This window comes from Mustela nigripes, chromosome 13 (genome assembly GCF_022355385.1).
Source record: "Mustela nigripes isolate SB6536 chromosome 13, MUSNIG.SB6536, whole genome shotgun sequence".
NCBI lineage: Eukaryota > Metazoa > Chordata > Mammalia > Carnivora > Mustelidae > Mustela > Mustela nigripes.
Genome location: NC_081569.1, coordinates 85,744,125 through 85,762,662, shown reverse-complemented (window position 1 = coordinate 85,762,662; position 18,538 = coordinate 85,744,125). Strand labels below are relative to the sequence as shown.

At 36.5% G+C, this 18,538-nt stretch overlaps 1 long non-coding RNA gene across 2 annotated transcripts in view; it reads right to left on the bottom strand.

Annotated features, from left to right (window-relative positions):
* The window catches only part of LOC131999898 (uncharacterized), a 25,859-nt gene extending 7,321 nt beyond the window's left edge, over nucleotides 1-18,538 (bottom strand). For both annotated transcript variants that reach the window (XR_009399126.1, XR_009399127.1), the window contains exons 1-4: nucleotides 18,325-18,538; nucleotides 16,538-16,633; nucleotides 2,900-3,036; nucleotides 594-734 (exon numbers count right to left, since the gene is read on the bottom strand). This is a non-coding gene — a long non-coding RNA (uncharacterized LOC131999898). The remainder of the gene's footprint in view (nucleotides 1-593; nucleotides 735-2,899; nucleotides 3,037-16,537; nucleotides 16,634-18,324) is intronic.

The window sequence follows — 18,538 nt, the reverse complement described above, 5'->3', positions numbered from 1 at the left end:
ATGGAATCTGCTATGGCAGAACTATGGTGGTTCCTTGCCAATTAGTCATGACTATCCCAGTCTTCAAGTGACCAGTTCTTCACCTTTTTCTCCAAAGAATTACACACACACACACCCTAGAGTATACATGTGCTGGCTCTGATATACACAGTGTACACATACAATTAAATATCTGATTTAAAGGAGCATCCATGAGACCTTGCCATCTACAAAATGTCCCCAAAGCATGAAAGCAATAAAGTGGTCAATTGATTTGAGGAAATCAAGCAAAGCATTTCAGATTTAAGATATCCACCTATGCGTTATTCTCATCACAAAATATAAAAATTTATATTTAATTTATCATCAAGTGGAGTAACCTTTACAAATTTAGCCCCTACAACTCTGATCACTTCAATTTTTAGGCACTTGGGGGAGGGAGAGGAGGAAAAAAATCCAGCGTGGTAGGTAAGATTAAAGAGAAGCCTTCAGTTCTTCCTACCTTCATCTTTTTGTCTTATGGAACAGCATCCTGAATATAAATCATGTTAAAACATATATTTACTTTTGTGAAATCTTTTTCATTTACGTCAAAAAGGATATAAAACACTTACCTTGCCGATAGTCTGATACTCTAAGGAAGAAGTTCATGGATAGCACTATTCTTTAGATGTCATTAAGCTCCAAATACTTATTACAAGTTATTGAAGAGTGAGTGCCTTCTCTTCTGGACATTTACCCCACTTTTTATTAACCTATTAAAGAAAAGATTTAAATTTCAGTGACCAGTACATTTTGAGTGTGGGTCATCTTTGTCATTAGTTATGACATGCTCTTCCACATGTGGTGGATAGCTGCTTCCCTCACATGTTTAGAAATGTTGGGGAGAGAAATGCATTTATACCGGGTGAGGAGGGCAATGGTTTATTTAGATTTTACTGATTAACAACTTGAATATGAATTTAAGACAATGTGTATGACCAGAACAGGGTTCTGTGTAGGTAGAGATAGCTGGGCATTAATTTTTATGATATTTTGGGTACTTCAGAGTAACTACATTCTGGATGTAGTCTAAGAACCATTCTGTGAATAATAATATGTTCCAAACAACTACCAAAAAGCTTTAATTCTGACATATATCCACCAGACCACAGAAACTACAGGACAGTCCCATGGTTTATCACATAAACAATTTGTCTAGTACCAGAGCACACATAAAGGATTATGTGACTTCAGGTAAGCAGGGCACCATAGGATGGATGAATTATTAAATAAAAGATACCATGATTTTCATGTGGTTGTCTTTGGCTATGAGACAAAATTGGGAGGGAAGGAAATGTAAAACATCTCAATAGAATTGAGAATTCCGTGTTATCTAAAGTACAACTCCCAAGTACACTTAGCCTTGAGATTCACTGAATCATGGGGCCATAGAATATGGTGATGGAAAGGACTTGTTTATTATGTTTTCTAGTCCACTCACCCCTTCAGAGTTTCCCCAGGCCAGGTCCAGAATAGATTTAAATGTCAAGAATTGAAGGACTCCCATTTCTTATCAGCGTAATGGAAAAGCACTATATTCACAACACAAAACCTTTTGCCAATATTTTCTCTGATATTTAAGTAAAATGCCTCTTTGAGGATACATTTTTATTAGGTCTAAAACCTGTTTCAGACAGCTGAATGCCTATTAGTCAATCTGTATACATTTACTCGCTTTAGTACCTACCTAAGATTGATCCAAATTAAGTGCCCTAGGTGGGAAAACACTGTTAGTATGTATAAGCTTTTGATTTTTTTATTCTTAATTCTGAGAAGGGGATAAGAAAGTTAAACCTCATTAATTCACTTAAATTATACCAGATAATTATCAACAGGAAACTTGGTCCATCTGTGAGATACCATCCAATGCTAGGTCATGCAGACTCTTCACATTTTAAGTATGACTATGATAAGTCAATTTCTCAAAATGTGGAAGTGTTTAAACTATATGTAAGTTTTTCCATTTCTCAAAATGTGGGAATTTATGAAATTATAAGAAAAGAACATAGAAACTAACTTGGCGGGGGTGTTTCATTGAAAAGAAATACTGTTCCTTATACTAGAGTGAGTTTAGAGTATTTGTGAACTTGTGACCCACCGATTTACATGTGGCCTATTAGGAATATATTATGCCAGAGTTTTATATAGTAAAGAGACTGAGGAAGTTCATTAGAAAACTTCTAAAGAGAAGTTAAATTTTTAAATTTCAATTTCAGGGACAGAGAGGGTAGAACTTCAAAGTTGTATTATGGTTTGGAATCTTAGACTCAAAACTCTTCTGGGCTTCCATGGCTCTGAAAGATTCACCCACTTTCTCTGCAGTGACCACTGGGCCATGGTATGGTGAGGATTAACACTCCAGACCACACCTGTGTCTTAAGTTACATCTCTACCGAGTCAGGCAATTAGAAAGGAAATTCTTACAGAATCTGACAAATAATTCACTTTGGAAGTGTAATCACAGTAAGAGGAGACAGAGGTAAGTAGGGAGAACAAATGAGAAATTATCTTCAATGTATTCTACTCATCTGTCTTATAAAACAGAAGAGGTGAAAAGGAAAATTGGAATTGTAATCAAAATGAAAAGTTGTAAGGCCTCAGATGACTCAAAGAGTAATATTCAGAAGTCATGTAATAACATTATAGTCTATAAATGCATTAGATACAAGAATGCAAAGATAACAGTTTCTGCCAAGTAAGATTGTGTGACGGGCAAGTTCCACCCAATTCTTGTTTCATATAGTACAAGTGACGATGCTGGGTTTTATTTATGTCTCTGTATAGTAAGTACAGCATTTTAAATATTCAAGAGCCTTCTTAAATAGAAGGAGGTCTGCGATGTTTCAGGACATATTTCAAAGTCTTAACATTCACTTACAGTTGTTACCAGATGAGACTGCTTGAGGAATAACTTGAGATTTTAATAAGCACAAGTTAACAGAATAAACCATAGTCCTTTTTATTTCAGCCTTATCTTCAGCCACAGAAAGAGTGGTGTAGTAGCCAGTGTTAAACCTGGGGGGAAAAAAAAAAAAAGAACCCAGTGAGATCCTTTTCCATTACACTCAAGACCATTAAAAATGAATTTATCATGAAGGGTAATTAGCAGTGACTCTTATGCTGTGACCCCCCCTTCTCCCATTTTTTAAAAAAAATGTTGTCAACTCAGGGGGTAAACTTGTTTTCAAGAGAAACAAGAAAATGGGGATTGGCAAGGGAAATAATACAGGATGAAATGATGGAAGAGAGTGAGGAAGAGATGCCATGGCAGAAAAAGTAGATAGTACTGGGTCTTCCATAGACTCCCAGACCAAGGGACAGGGGCAGTGAGAGAGGGGATGAAGGCGAATTAATGGCTGGACGGAGCTAGACAGAGTGTGCTGGGGAAGGGCCAGGCGTGAAAAGATTTGGTGTCGTCATAGCAACGGGCTCAGCCCTGCTCCCCCTGAAGCCCATTCAGCTCTGAGCTGCCGGAACACGTTTTTAATTAAAGCGTATAAAAGTTGTTTTGTAAGGACTTCTCCTCATCCGATAGATTTCAAAATGGTTAATCAGGCTTCATCTCCTTTTGATGCTCACAAGAGCATGTGCTCCGGCGGGCACAAAAACTGCCGCGGCCGCTGCCGGGTGAGTTATCTCTCAATCACACCTAATACCAGGAAGGAGCCGGCCAGCTCGTTATTTAGATACACGTAAACAGAATTCAGCGGAAAGTCGGGGGTCCATGTTTGTAAATGAAAGTGGAAACGTTAATTTTCTTTGCTCTAGATATTATGGAATTCACCCTTCTGGAGCGTTATTGTTTCTGGTTGATGTTCTCTCTAGCTTTTGAAAACAGCAGGATTTTTTTTCCCCCTTTGGGAGAGACAGTATTCAAAAGCTCCCCAAAAAGTTACAAATTATTTGTGTCAAGTAATATTTAATCTAGCATGGATATACCAATTAAAACGTTTCTTTGGACCACTCTTAATGTAAAAAGATAGCAACCATTCCCTTCTTTTGTTGGGAATAAAAGGGCTCTCACTTCTAAATCCTCTGTAAATTCATAAAATATAGCAACAGTTGCATTTTCTTCTTTAATAAAATGGGTGACTTAATAGAAAAATGGTATCTTTTGTTTATTTACTAAACAACTTCTTAGCAGATGACCCGAACCTTCTCCAGGCTTTTGTGTCTCCCTTTCTCCTTTGCTAATGATCTTAGTTTCTAATTTCACTGAAAAAGGAAAAGGGAGAAAAGATGATTTTGCTTGTCATCCATTCCCATATCTACCCCATATCCCAACTCAACATTTGTATTTCTGTACCAATACATTCTCTGCTACATCCAGGATGTGAAGGAGTCCTGCCTTCTCTCCAGTACAGACACACGTCCCAAAGTTCTTAATCTCAGACCCCTCTCTGTTTTCATTGCTTTACTAGCATCTTCACTGTTGCAGTTTCCAATGGCTCCTTCTCCTCAGCTTCAAACATGCAGTGGTCATCTCTATTTTAGGGCGAGAAAACTCCTTTAATTGATTTCACAAAATCTTCTAGTTAACATTCCCTTGCTCTCCTTTTCACTGCCAAACTTTTTAAATGAGTGGTCTTTACCCCCAGTATCTCCTTCTCCACAGCCTTGCAACTTGATCTGTGGCCCCTTATCGTCTATCTTGAAAAAAACAACAAAAATCCTCCCCAAATTTCTGTCTTGAAGATCATCAGTGATACCTTGATTCAATGATGTTTTTACTCCATTTTCCCCCACCGAGTCCCAAATAGTTCTAAATACCCTTAGTAATGTTGACTACCCTCTCACCAAGGACCTCCTGGCACCAGCCTATCCTTGTTCTCTACCTTTTCATGACTGCTTCTCTATCTCCATTACTATCTTTTCTGCCTATTCCAACTTCCACCGCTCTTTCCCAAGGCTATGTCCGTTGGTCTGAGAGAGAAAACCAACCCCTCACATTTGGAAAATGGCTTGACACGTGCAGCTAGGCTATGGTATTTTTAGGAGTTGGCCTGGGATTCACAGGCCTAGGTGTTCTGTCAAATATAAACTATTTTACTGAACACCAACATTAGACAAGGACACTCTAACTGTAGAGAGGTGAGACAAAAGACCCCTTTGTAGTTTTGTCTAAGTATAGTTGAAAATCAAGTCACTGAAAACCACAAAGATAGCAAACATTGCTCATGTTTATTATACTAGTAACTGTTGCTTCTTTACAAATTACAGCTTTAGCTTTATTCCAGCCTTCTCTCTTTCTAGATAAGATTTCTTAAAGTATGGGTGCCTGGATGGCTCAGTGGGTTAAAGCCTCTGCCTTCAGCTCAGGTCATGATTCCAGGGTTCTGGGATGGAGCCCTGCATTGGGCTCTCTGCTCAGCAGGGAGCCCACTCCCCGCCCCCCCATCTCTGCCTGCCTCTCTGTCTACTTGTGATCTCTATCAAATAAATAAATAAAATCTTAAAAAAAAAGATTTCTTAAGATACTCAATCATAGAATTACCCCACATCCTGACAGTAACCATTTCAAAGTTCTACTGTCTTGAATCCTCTCACAAAGCATCTAACTTAAACCCCAATCCTATAATAAGTCATTTCTAACATCCTCTCAGTGAAATGCCACACAGTTCCCTATGGTGTGTGGTCTTATTTGCAAATAAGCAATAAAGCCATTTTGCTCAACCACAGATATATTCCTGACAGTCTTTGGCTAGAGCACATTGATAGGCCTTTGTTTCCTTGTCATATGGCTTGAGCTACCATGTATCAAGCTAAAAGTCCATCCCTGTCCTCCAACAAAATCTCCCATCTTATTTTTATGCCTATCTACAAGTTATTTCCATGAACATCTAATACATTAAATTATAGCAACACATTTCTCTCAGTAACAAGGCATGTATCCCGGCCTCCATAGTTTTCTTGTTTACTTTGTTACTAAGGCTTGAAAGGTCATAGTCATCATTGACTCATCCTTCTTATGACCCATATGTCCAAAACTAGTTAATATGCCTTATCAATAGCTCCATTACCCCAACCTTTCCTTCTTTGACATCCCAAAGGTCACAATTTTAGGCCATACTACTGTCCACTATTTGTCCAAATAGCCTCCAGAATCCTGTCAACCAATTTTTGTTTGTACACTATTCCTAGCCTAGGATTCTGAAAGTATACTGAATGCTTTCAGTGAACAAAAATAAGTTCTAACCTATTGAGGCCAGAGCTTTCACAGAAGTAAAATTAGGAACTACATGTAAATAAATAGCATGGTTTTCTCCCCTTATAAAAGATACATGTCATTGCTGCACACATGGAGTGGGGAAAGCAAAAATGCCTTGGTAACTATAGGACTTTGTTTCATTTGTTGGGGTCTTTTTCAGAGATATCAAGAAAGTGAGGTACATGTAGAAAATTCTGGGTAGAGGAGAACTGGACTACCTCCTGTGAAGGATGGTTTAGACTGGGGATGTTTGGTTACAGAATAAAACATTTCTGTTCCATTGGAGGGTACTATAATTAATTCAAACATATGTGAGAAAAATAAGAATTATTTATGGTACATCATTGTAGAAGGCAGAATTAGGGCCAGAAGGCAGAAATTCAAGAAGATGATAGATTATCACTCAATATAAAGACATTTGTAGCAAAGCTAGAGTAGAAAATAATGAGCATCTCAACATTAAACTCAAGTGTAGACTAGATGAGCACTTGGGTAAACATTTTCCTCAAATGTGTGCTTTATTTAGCTGTGATTGTTAAACTTTTGATATTAATAGATTTTTTTCTTTTGAACAAAATGAAATGTTTATTACATGCATTCTATTTTTCCTTAAATAGTAAATATTCACTTACCTTATCTCACACATTTTCCCTTTCTAGGGTACTATGATTCCATCTGCGATCACATCACTTTCCAGTTGCCTAATAAACTCTCTTTAGGATTTCTTTTAGTGGAGCTCTGCTTATGATATTTTCTTATTTTTTTCTGGATATTTGTTTCTAGATTGTTGATTAGTTACTCTCAGCACTTTAAGGTTTTTTTTTTTTCATTTATTTCATTTTATTCCAGTTTCTATTTCTCTGAGAAGTTAACTGTGACTCCTTGTTACTATTCTGAAATTAATGAATTAATATATCTCAGGCATCTGGATGGCTCTCAGTTGGGAGTCTTCTTTTGGCTTGGGTCATGATCCCTGGGTCCTGGGATTGAGCCCCGCATTGGGCTCCCTGCTTGGCAGAGAGCCTGCTTCTCCCTCTCCTTCTGCCTGCTGCTCTGCCTACCTGTGCTTTCTCTCTGTCAAATAAGTAAATAAAATATCTTAAAAGTAAATAAATTAATTAATATCTCTCTTTATGCTTCTTTTTTTTTAAGTCTGATTATTCTAACATCTGGGTCATCTCTGGGTCTGATTCTATTGACTATCTTATCTTTTCACATGGTCCTTTTTTCTTTTTAAGACTTGTATCTCATTTTTTGATTGTTTGTTTGTTTGAATTAAATGTCAAATATTCTATATAAAGGAGCAATTTAAACTAAGGTAAATGTCCAAAATGGTAATATCTCTTCTTTCACAGGTCATTAATGTGGGCATTTGAGCAAACTTAGTCAGCATTTGAGGTGAGTTGGGTCTTGTGGTTGCTATAGTTATCTTTAGTGTACCATAGATTTAAATTTTTTCCAGTAATGAGCTGGGTTGCCACTATTTTGTGTTCAGTAGAACACAAAGGCTTGTAGAGCTGGAGGCATTTTTTTCCCCTCAGTTTCTCTGCTCTACCCTCAGATTTTAGCAGGTTCCCTGTGTCTGCAGCCTAGGGGGAGTCTATTCTCATGTTTTTATTTTTCTCAGAAGTACATGACTTTTACCTGCTACTAGATGAGTGGATCATGGTGGGACAGGGGAGGATTTCTCTCCAGCTCCCATCTTAGTCTTAGGCATGCCCTGTGCACATCCTCCAGTGGCAGGCAGCCTCCTATTCAGTGCAAGGTCTAGAACACAGGCAAATTTCCTTCCCCTTCCTCTAAATTCCACTTTGTATTGGTAGGTGTTTTAGGTGTGAATTTGGGGAGAACACCTTGACATAGTGGAAGTTACTCTATTTACAATTTATCTTTATTCCTGTGGCATAGCTTTTCTAGGATCTGATTCAAAAGCTAAGTCTCTCCTCTTTGATTGCACTTCAGTTTTTGTCTCTCCAGCATTGTGGGACTGGAAAATTAACTTCTTAGTTCTTTATCTTTTTAGTAAATGTTTTTTTACTTGGTTTTTCTTTGAGTTTGTATTTTGTCCAAGTTTTGTAGTTATTCTCAGTGAATGAACTAATCTGATTTTAGGAACTCTATTATAGTCAGAAGCAGAAGACTTTTCCTTATTACATTCTAAACCCTAGCCCCTAACTATCAAATCCTGGCAATTCTTGTGATATCTCCTTATTATCTTGTATTCAAGCCTCAAATTCACTCCCTTACCCATATTTTAGGAACTGGTGTTATGGAAGCATTAATTTTTCTGTAAGTTTTGGTTGATTAGTCAATAAAGATCATTTGGTTATATTGTAATTCTAGAAGAGTTGAATATCAATGTACTATTTAATCCATTATATTTGTTTTACCAAAAGGCCAGAAAACCACACATTAATATCATCACGAAGAGCAAAGCTTCACATTAATAATACAGATCAGTTTATTACACTATTTGGATTAGAAACTATCCTTAACAGAGGACTCTGATAGGGAGGCAAGTTGGATAAATATAATTTGATTCAAATTAATTTAGTGACTGAACAATATATAGAAAATCAGTATAGTGATATACAAATCTAGATTAATTTAAAAAGTTCCCTTAAAAACATATTTTAAGCTGGGTTCTAGAGAGCTGGAGTGATAGTAAACTATGCTGATGGGAGTGAAGAGGTAGAGTGTTCTAGAAGTGAAGCGCATTTTATTTTTATTTTAATTTTTTAAAAAGATTTACTTATTTATTTGAGAATGTGTATGTGTGAGTGCACATGGAGAGAGAAGTGGCAGGGGGAGAGGAAGAAGTTGCAGAGGAAGAGGGAGGGAGGGAATCTTAAGCAGCCTCCACACCCACTGTAGATTCTGTCATGGGGCTCAGTCTCACGACCCTGAGATCATGACCTGAGACAAAACCAGGATGCTGATCCTTAACTGACTGAGTCACCCCGGTGCCCCAGTGAAGCACATTTTAAACTAAAGATTGTTGGCAAATAGCAAGAAGATGTAAGATTAGGGAAGAAATGGAAGTGTATTAATATTGAACCAGGTTTTTTTTATTAATGGCCACAGAAAGAGGAAAGATTTGAAAAGAAATATAATCTGATTTTAAATTCACAGCTAACTTATGTAGGATGGGTTAAAAGAAGGAAGTAACTCTATTTGAGTGACCCTTCTTTTTCTTTTTTTTTAAGATTTTATTTATTTATTTGACAGACAGAGATCACAGGTATGCAGGCAGAGAGAGAGAGAGAGAGAGAGAGAGAGAGAGAGAGAGGAGAATCAGGCTCCCTGCTGAGCAGAGAGTCCGATGCAGGGCTGGATCCCAGGACCCTGAGATCATGACCCGAGCCGAAGGCAGAGGCTTAACCCGCTGAGCCACCCAGGCGCCAGTGAGTGACCCTTCTTAAGTTTTTTTTTCTTAAGGAATCTCCACACTGTTGATTTTGGCCATTCTAACTGGTGTAAGGTGGTATCTCAATGCATTTTTTTTTTAAGATTTATTTATTTATTTATTTGACAGAGAGAGAGAGAGAGATCACAAGCAGGAAGAGAGGCAGGCAGATACAGAGGAAGGGAAGCAGGCTCCCTGCCGATCAGAGAGCCTGATGTGGGGCTCAATCCCAGGACCCTGGGATCATGACCTGAGCTGAAGGCAGAGGCTTAACCCATGAGCCACTCAGGTACCCACTCAATGCGGTTTTGATTTGAATCTGCCTGATGGCTAATGATGAGGAAGAAAAAAAAAATTTTTTTGAAATATTTAATTTATTTTTTTGAGAGAGAGAGCAAGGGAGAGAGGGAGAGAGAGAAGCAAGCTCCCTGCAGGGAAGACAGCTTGACACAGGGCTCAATCCCAGGACTCTGGGATCATGACTTGAGCTGAAGGCAGGCACTTAAGGGACTGAGTCACCCAGGCACCCCCAGTGACCCCTTTAAGAAGGAAGTTATAATATGGTCACCAGCTAAGTGAGGTACTCAAGGAGGTATAAGTGGAAGGACTTGATTAATATTATAACTTCTGGAATTTTTCAATGGAATATATGGAGCTGAAGATGGAAGAATTTAAGAGAATACAAGGATGCCAAATACCATTTTTTGAAAAATGCCATTTTAAGACAGTTAAATTGAGGAAGTGACAAATTGCATTCTTGCAGATAATGGTAGGAGAGAACTTCATGGCAGGGGGGATAAAAGTCTTGGGTGCTATCTTTGTTTAACAGAATTTCAGGGGATGGATCTCCATTTGAGATTAATTTATTCATTAATGCAATCAACACATTTATTATATAATTACTAGTGTAAAACACTGTATTAGATATTTCCAGAGCTGTATTAGATGATTCTTGATATCAAAGAATTTATAGTCTGATAGGAGTGGTGAGATAAAATAGCAACTCATCTGTGGAAAAGAGTAGAAAATGGTCTTTTTGGTGTCTGGCACATAGTAGGTACTCAGAAAAGTTTTGTTGAATGAATGGCATAGAGACACACATATAAAAACTGAGGTTGAGAAGAAAAGTAGTATTGTGAAGATCCAAAAAGGCTTTTATAGGAAATATGACAACTAAGTAAGACCATAATTATATGTCAGACAGGATTTAGACATGAGGTTGCAGGAAGGGAGCCATTCCAAATGAAGGTAACAGTGTCCGGAAATAGAAGCCAGAACGTTCAGGGTGTACAGAGAGGAAGGTGAATTTGAAGATGAAAGAGGAGGGTACAGGAAGATAAAGCTAAGAAAGTGGCTGGAACGAAAGTCTGGAGGGCCTTGAACGCTCTAAGAAATTTGGTTTATTCAGTAGTTGGTGTTTGGCGTTAGAAAGATAAGTGTAGATAATAACATATTTGAATCACTTGAGGATATATGGTTAGAGGTGTAAGAGAAATTATGAGAAAGATGGAAGGGGCACCTGGGTGGCTCAGTGGGTTAAAGCCTCTGCCTTCAGCTCAGGTTATGATCTCAGGGTCCTGGAATGGAGTCCCACATCGGGCTCTCTGCTCAGCGGGGAATCTACTTCTCCCTCTCTCTCTGCCTATTTGTGATCTCTGTCTGTCAAATAAATAAATAAAATCTTAAAAAAAAAAAAAAAAGAAAGATGGAAGAGAGGGAGGAAAGAGAACATTTCACCTAGGTATACTTGGCAATCGAGACTGAAACTCCAGAATAGAAAGAAGGAACAGAAGAACTGAGAATCAAAGATACCATAATGCAAAGATGTAGATCTGAACCTCCTTTAGGTAAGGCTCTTGCTGGAAGGATTCATGTTACTGAGCTTGTACAAAGGGAGTTCAATTTATTCACAAACACGGAGGGAAAAAAATCCATTATTAGCAATAGCATTAAATTGTGCTGTGCAATGTGAAATTCTTTATTAAATCTATTCACAGGTAGCAAGTAAGAAGTGTTAGAAAGAAATTTCCTGGGAAAAGTAGTCTACACTCATTGTCTCCATTTCTACATTTTTTCATTCACTTCTTAATTATCTGCAATTTGGGTTTTGTGTCTTATTAGAGTAGAAATTGCTCTCATTAAAGTCACCATGGACTCCTTAATTGCCAATCCCAATGGCACCTAACTCAAACACCATCTCCTCTGGGAAGCATTCCTTAATCTATAGGCAGGGCAAGATGCCCTTTCACCTGTTCTGCTAAAGCATTCTGAGCCTACCTCTATTATGGCACCTACCATACTTTATTCTAATTATTTATAGCTACATCATTCCCTCTGGACTCTGATTTCCTTGAGGGCAGAAACTGTCTGATTCGACTTTGTATCCTTAGCTCCCTGGTATGGTTTTGTCTGAATTATTGATAAACACAAACAATAAAACCCTCTCTAGTATCTCTTTCAATCTTCTCATCAAGATGTAGTTTTAGAAAAAACTGAAGACTTCCACATATAAAGATAGAAACATTTCCTCTGAGAACACTACTTTCACCTTCACTTGTATTTTAAGTTATCTGTTAGTCATTACATGATTAATATATTAATAAGGCTTAGATGTTTTACAATCTCTCTTACTCCCTAACCCTCATCCATTGCCACAGTCTGTTATCCACACTTCTTGTGACTCTATCGCAGTGTTATTTCTTTTGGTAAGCGTTATTTTGAATTAGCTAAATATTTCAAGTGTCTCCTATGCTCAGTATGTGTTAGTGCCGGGTTTCAAAAATAAAAATAAGGATTAATAAAAATAAATACCTTCCATGGGATTTATGGTTTTTAAAAAATTATTTCTAATTTCATTGAACAAAGTTTTATCTAGTAATATAGCTTGTGGTCAATAAAGATGCTTCAATATTTTATTATTCTATTTGTTACATCCTTACACCTTTAAAATTTAATATGTGAAGACCACCACTGTCTACATTTTTATAAACACACATAATCTCTTTTACTCAATTTTACAAATATTTTGGGATTTTACCAACATTACTTCATGTGGCAGTTTGGAATTATCTTTGCTTCTTTCTCACCCTTTTACTCCTTTATTTCAGTTTTTCCTAAATTGTTTCTTCCCATAATTTATGAAGTCCACACTTCTATTTTTTCCTTTGATTCTGATTAATATCTGCCTTTTCAATCTTATACTTAATTATCATCATTTCTCCCATTATTTTTTTCATCAGTATTTTGACCATTTTACTGCTGTGAAAGATCTTTCTATGGCTATCTTATGGTAAGACCATGGATGAATGATATAACTATATAGGCATCTATATATATCATGAAGATAGTGATCCAAAATCATCCTCGGAAAAATTGAGGCAGGGCACAACATTTAGTAAGGCAACAGGGTGTATAGTCCTGTTACCTTTTAAGACAGTTTTATCAAATCAGCATCTAATTGCAGTGCGAAGTCCAAGAGAACTAAGGAGTTGAGTCTGAGAGGTAAATTAAAGTATTCCGATTGTCAACTCATTGTTCCCTGTGAATTTATAATTTCCATGAAAAATGATACATATTATGAATTTAAACAACTGATGGCATGTAAAAGTGTTGAGTGCTAAAGACTAAGCTTCAATCCAGTATGAGGGTTGGTTGGGCTGGAACCAATAAATGTAGCTGGGGCCGAGGTGGAGAGCAATGATGAAATGATTTGATATTACTTGTGATAAATGTTCTAATGTCCTAAATGCATCATATATATTCCATGGTTTTTTTTAAAGATTTTATTTATTTATTTGACAGAGAGAGATCACAAGTAGGCAGAAAGGCAGAGAGAGAGAGAGAGAGAGGAGGAAGCCGACTCCCCACTGAGCAGAGAGCCCGATGCGGGACTCGATCCCAGGACCCTGAGATCATGACCTGAGCCGAAGGCAGCGGCTTAACCCACTGAGCCACCCAGGCGCCCCTCCATGTTTTTTTTTTTTTAAAGGATTTTATTTCTTTGAGAGAGAGAGACAGAGATAGTGAGAGAGAGCACAGGCAGGAGGAGAGGGAGAAGGAAGCTCCCAGCTGAGCAGGGAGCCGGATGTGGGGTATTGATCCCAGCACCCTGGCATGATGACCTGAGCTGAAGGCAGATGCTTAACTGACTGAGCCACCCAGGTGCCCCTATATTCCATATTTTTAAAAAAAGTATCCATTAAAACTAATTTCAATATTATAGTTTAAATGAAATATGCTGTGTGATAATGAAATACATGACCAATTCACAAATACGTGAATTTTTTGTTTTGTTAGGAAATTTTCAATTTAAAAATACCGAAGATAGTTATTTTTTTAAGATCATTTTTTTCCCCAAAGATTTTTGTTTTTTAAGTAATCTCTACATCCAACATAGGGCTCAAACTTACAACCACTAGAGATCAAGAGTTGCATGCTCTACTAACTGAGCCAGTGAGGTGCCTCATGAACATAGTTGTTTTGAGCAGTGGATGAGTATGTGTCCATTTTATTTATTTATTTATTTATTTTATTTTTAAAGATTTTATTTATTTGAGAGAGAGAGAGAGCATGAGAAGGTAGAAGGTCAGAGGGAGAAGCAGACTCCCTGCCATGCGGGGAGCCCAAAGCGGGACTCGATCCCGTGACTCCAGGATCATGACCTGAGCCAAAGGCAGTCGCTTAACCAACTGAGCCACCCAGGTGCCCATATGTGTCCATTTAAAAAATTATGCTCTTCACTGGGTGTTGTATGCAACCGATGAATTGCTGAATTCTAGTTCTGAAACTAATAATACAGTATATGTTAATTAAATGGAATTTAAATAAAAATTTAAAAAATAAAAATTATGTTCTTTTAATAAACAAAAATCTAAGTTATATTTAAAATTTAGTTTGTGATTTTTTCCTTAATGTAACAAAAGTCAATGAAAGAAAATCATTTGGACAATTATAAGTTTGTTGGTAGACACTATTAAAGAAACAAGCATTCGTATAAGCAGTATTTTTTTGAATGTCAACTTAAATATTTTTTTTGGAAATAGTTTCCTTGTTGTTTATAAACAAGTAATCTGTTATGATGGGGAAAGCAGCAATAAAGTTTTTTGCTTTTGCTTTTAATAAAGAGCATTGGGACATCTGCAGATTTAGATACAGTGAAAGCAAAGACTTCGCAAACAAACTGAAAGAAAACAAAGGTCTTGAAAATTAGTTTTTCAAATGTACCTCATCATCATTCCTAATGTGGACTTTTCCACTAATTATTTTTAACTTCTAATAAAGTATAAACCATGCAAACATGACAATGCTAGTAAGAGAATCTTAGAGAAGATTTTCAGGAAATAAGTTTTTTTAGGAAATAAAATATTCCTTACAATATGTCATTTGTTCAAACTACATATGTGAGTATAAACTGGCTATACATGTATTTAATTTCAAAGATCAGAATTAACATGTTACATAAAATCACCTATCCTTAAAACAAAGCATAATTGTTTGCCACGATGATTTTAATACATTTCTCTACTGAGATGAATTTTAACCTCAGGAAAGCAAGGTTTGGAATGGGAAGAGTTAAAAAGCACGAAGCAACAGTAACCCCATTTAGATAAGGGATAGATGGGTGGAGCAAGGGAACAATACACTAAAGTGCTTTTCTTTCACAGATCTTGGTTCAAATTAAGGTTAAATTCCAAAGGAGGATGTGTTTTCCCCATATGGAGTCTTAAAGGACATGCCTTTGTTTCCAACTTCCCAGCGAAGATATATGTTAACACAAACAAAGTATTTCATAATAAATTTAACTTTTATAGAGTGACTAATGCCCTGTGAAGATAAGGTAGACTCTCAGTCACCTGTGTTTTAATCCAGGCTGAAGAAATTATGCCAAAGGCACACTGACAAAAACTTGATTCCTTTGGAGAGGATGGCAGTAGCTTGGTGGGGAGCAGAAAGGGTCTTGATTTTAAAAGTCTCATTGGAATGACTCTCCCTTCCTCACTGTGAACACAGTTTAGCATTTATGTACTTTGGAAGGACAAAGAGGTGAGGTAAGCCTGCCAAAATTTGAACCTGTGTTTCTGGGAACCTGTTAGTAGGTCAACTGTTACAAATGTAAGAGAAACTGCAAAGGAGCGGTGGGTGCTAGAAACTTGGCAATTGGACTGCATATAGCTTTATTAAAGCCTGCATGCTGTTCCTTCCAGATCTCAAGGGAGGTGACATGAAGTTTAAAATGCCACGGAAGATCACTATTATTCAATCAAATTAGATTTTGGTGGGGAGTAGGGGCAGGAGGTAGGACAGCATAGAAAGAGACAACTCTTTCAGTTAGAAATATTTACTTTACAGTTAACAGAAAAGGTTATCTTTAAAAATGTACTTGGTAACAATAATTTATTAATCCATCTTTTCCTTTTAAGAAAGATTAGTTATATATATACCTCTTTTCTTTCCTTTTGCCTTTCTTTTTTCTTTATATTATTCTTTATTAACTAGAGACTGAATTATTAAGTCCTTATTCTTGCAAAATGTCTCTGATTTTGTTTGTAGGTAATTCACTCCTTAAACATATACAACCCTATTCCATGTGCAAATTCTATTAACTTCAGCTGAAGATGTAAAAAATTAGTCCTGCGGCATGTGAAGGGATTCCTTTTTGAGAAAGGGAAACAAAAATGTATTTGTGCCAACTGTATCAGACATATTTTACTACACAGAACACAGGTTTGTTTTTTATATTTACAAATTCATCCTTAATGAAAGGCTTACAAAATCTATTTAAAATTTAAATAAGATAGAATACCATCTTCCCTTCTTTCTTCACTCACTAAAAAAGGAGACACTGACATAGAAAAAACTTGATTTTAAGTTGCTCTATGAGAACTTTTGAAACGTGTCTTTACCTTGTCAATCTGCAGGCCACTGATATTGATTCGAGACAAAATTGATTTTCATCACTTATTCCAAGCAACTCATTTCTTGCCCAATTTCCTTGTGTGCTGAAACAAAAAATCAAAAAAACTCACTACTGTTTTCCTCTTCTTGTGTTAGCCAGTGGCTAAGAGAAGAAAACTTTTCTGACTCTAGGCTGCAAGACAAGAGTAATTCTCTTTTCAGGATATTTAATACCAAGTCCAAATTTCAGAAATCAATTAACTATTATTCAGAAAGGAACACCACAAGGGGGCAGGTGAATCCAGGCTAGGTCCTAGGTGAGAGGGTCTTAGTATCGGGAATACTGGTCAAAGGAGGGGAAAGATGAGATGAAATTAGAAATAACACTAAAGATAATAGTTCTTCATGAATGTTAGCACTTATATCTGGACCTTCCAAGTGAAATCTTACTTAGAATATATCCAAAGGCATTAATTACAATATACCAAGGAAATAAATGAAAGAGACCAAATCCATATAGTAATACTGAAAGTGATTCTTATATTTACAAAGGCCAATAGCATGGTTTTACCAAGAAGAGAAAGACTGTAGCTGAGAATAAATGTAAAATTTACTACAGAGCAATTAGGGTATTCATTGAAAATAAATTATAACCAGATAGACAAAGAATCAAATAATTAAAAAGATATATGAGAAGATGCCTTGGCTTCAAAGCGATTTTAATAACCAACACTTTCTGTTCATATCAGAAACGTAAACTTTGAATAATAGAGCTGTAACATTTTTCCCCCCACACAAAAGTTGAGAAATTAATTTCAGGTACTTTAGAAAAAGATAAACGCTGCTTAAAAAGATTATTTAAGAGTCTGCTTTGATTCCCACTGGAAATTAAACTTAGCCTACCAATAGGAGGCGAAAATGGATATTAAAAAATTAGTTCTTCTAAACAAATATTTAAAAATCGACGCCAGACATCCTCTGTGAGAATGTCAATGACAATGTCTTCAACGGCCAACATATATACATACCTACTACGCAAAGTAGCCAGGATTAATTCTATTTGGTAAAGTTGGAAATTACCACCGACCTCCCTTTCAAGTTTCACTAAGGAAACACATTTAATTATTTGATGTGGTATGATAGTATGTTATTTATCTTTTACAGAATAACAAAATTAAATGCAGAGGCTATTATAGCATAATATGTAGTATAATATAGTATAGTACAATATACAGTATAAAATGGTACAGTACAATAAGAGTATAATATATAACATAATAAAGTATGTACGTTGATCTCTTACTGGTAGTTTTTATTTAGTTTAGAATAACAATTAGAACCTTTACAATGAGCATCCAAGTGTCTTCTCTTACTTATGATCGAATTAACTCCTTACTTAGTATCCTACAACAATTTGCTATAGTTGTAACGTAGAAGTCACGTCTACCGTAAATCTATTGATTGAGGAGGTCATCTTCTAATAGATTTTAGGGCAAGCTAGGTTTTAGAACTTCGGTCACCAAGTTCGGTGATCTTTCTGTTATACCATGATACATTTTGGTTTCATTATACCATAAGACTTAGTGTTATGTAACACTAACCAGACGGTTAAGCCTATTTCTAAAGCAAAGCTCTGAACTCAAATGCAAATGCCCATTCTTATGTCACCTTAACAAAGACTACTTTTCTCAATTCACTCATTCTTCTCCTCGTGTGTATATTAATATACACACACATAAAATACACTCATGCGCTAAGTTCTTACACACTTATATGTATATACACACATACATACATGACGCAATCCATCGGTGATATTTTAGGTTAGTTTTTCTCCTCTTTTCAGCCTGTTAATTAGATTTCTCTTCCTTGTCTTTCTTTATTCCAAGTAATCCGGAGTCGTCATAGCCTTTGTCACCTAAAGGACATGGAGGCAGTTTCTGCAATGCTTGAAATAATAATGCCTGGATTTGTCAATGTGAAAAGTTGGATGGCTTTTAAAAGCTGAC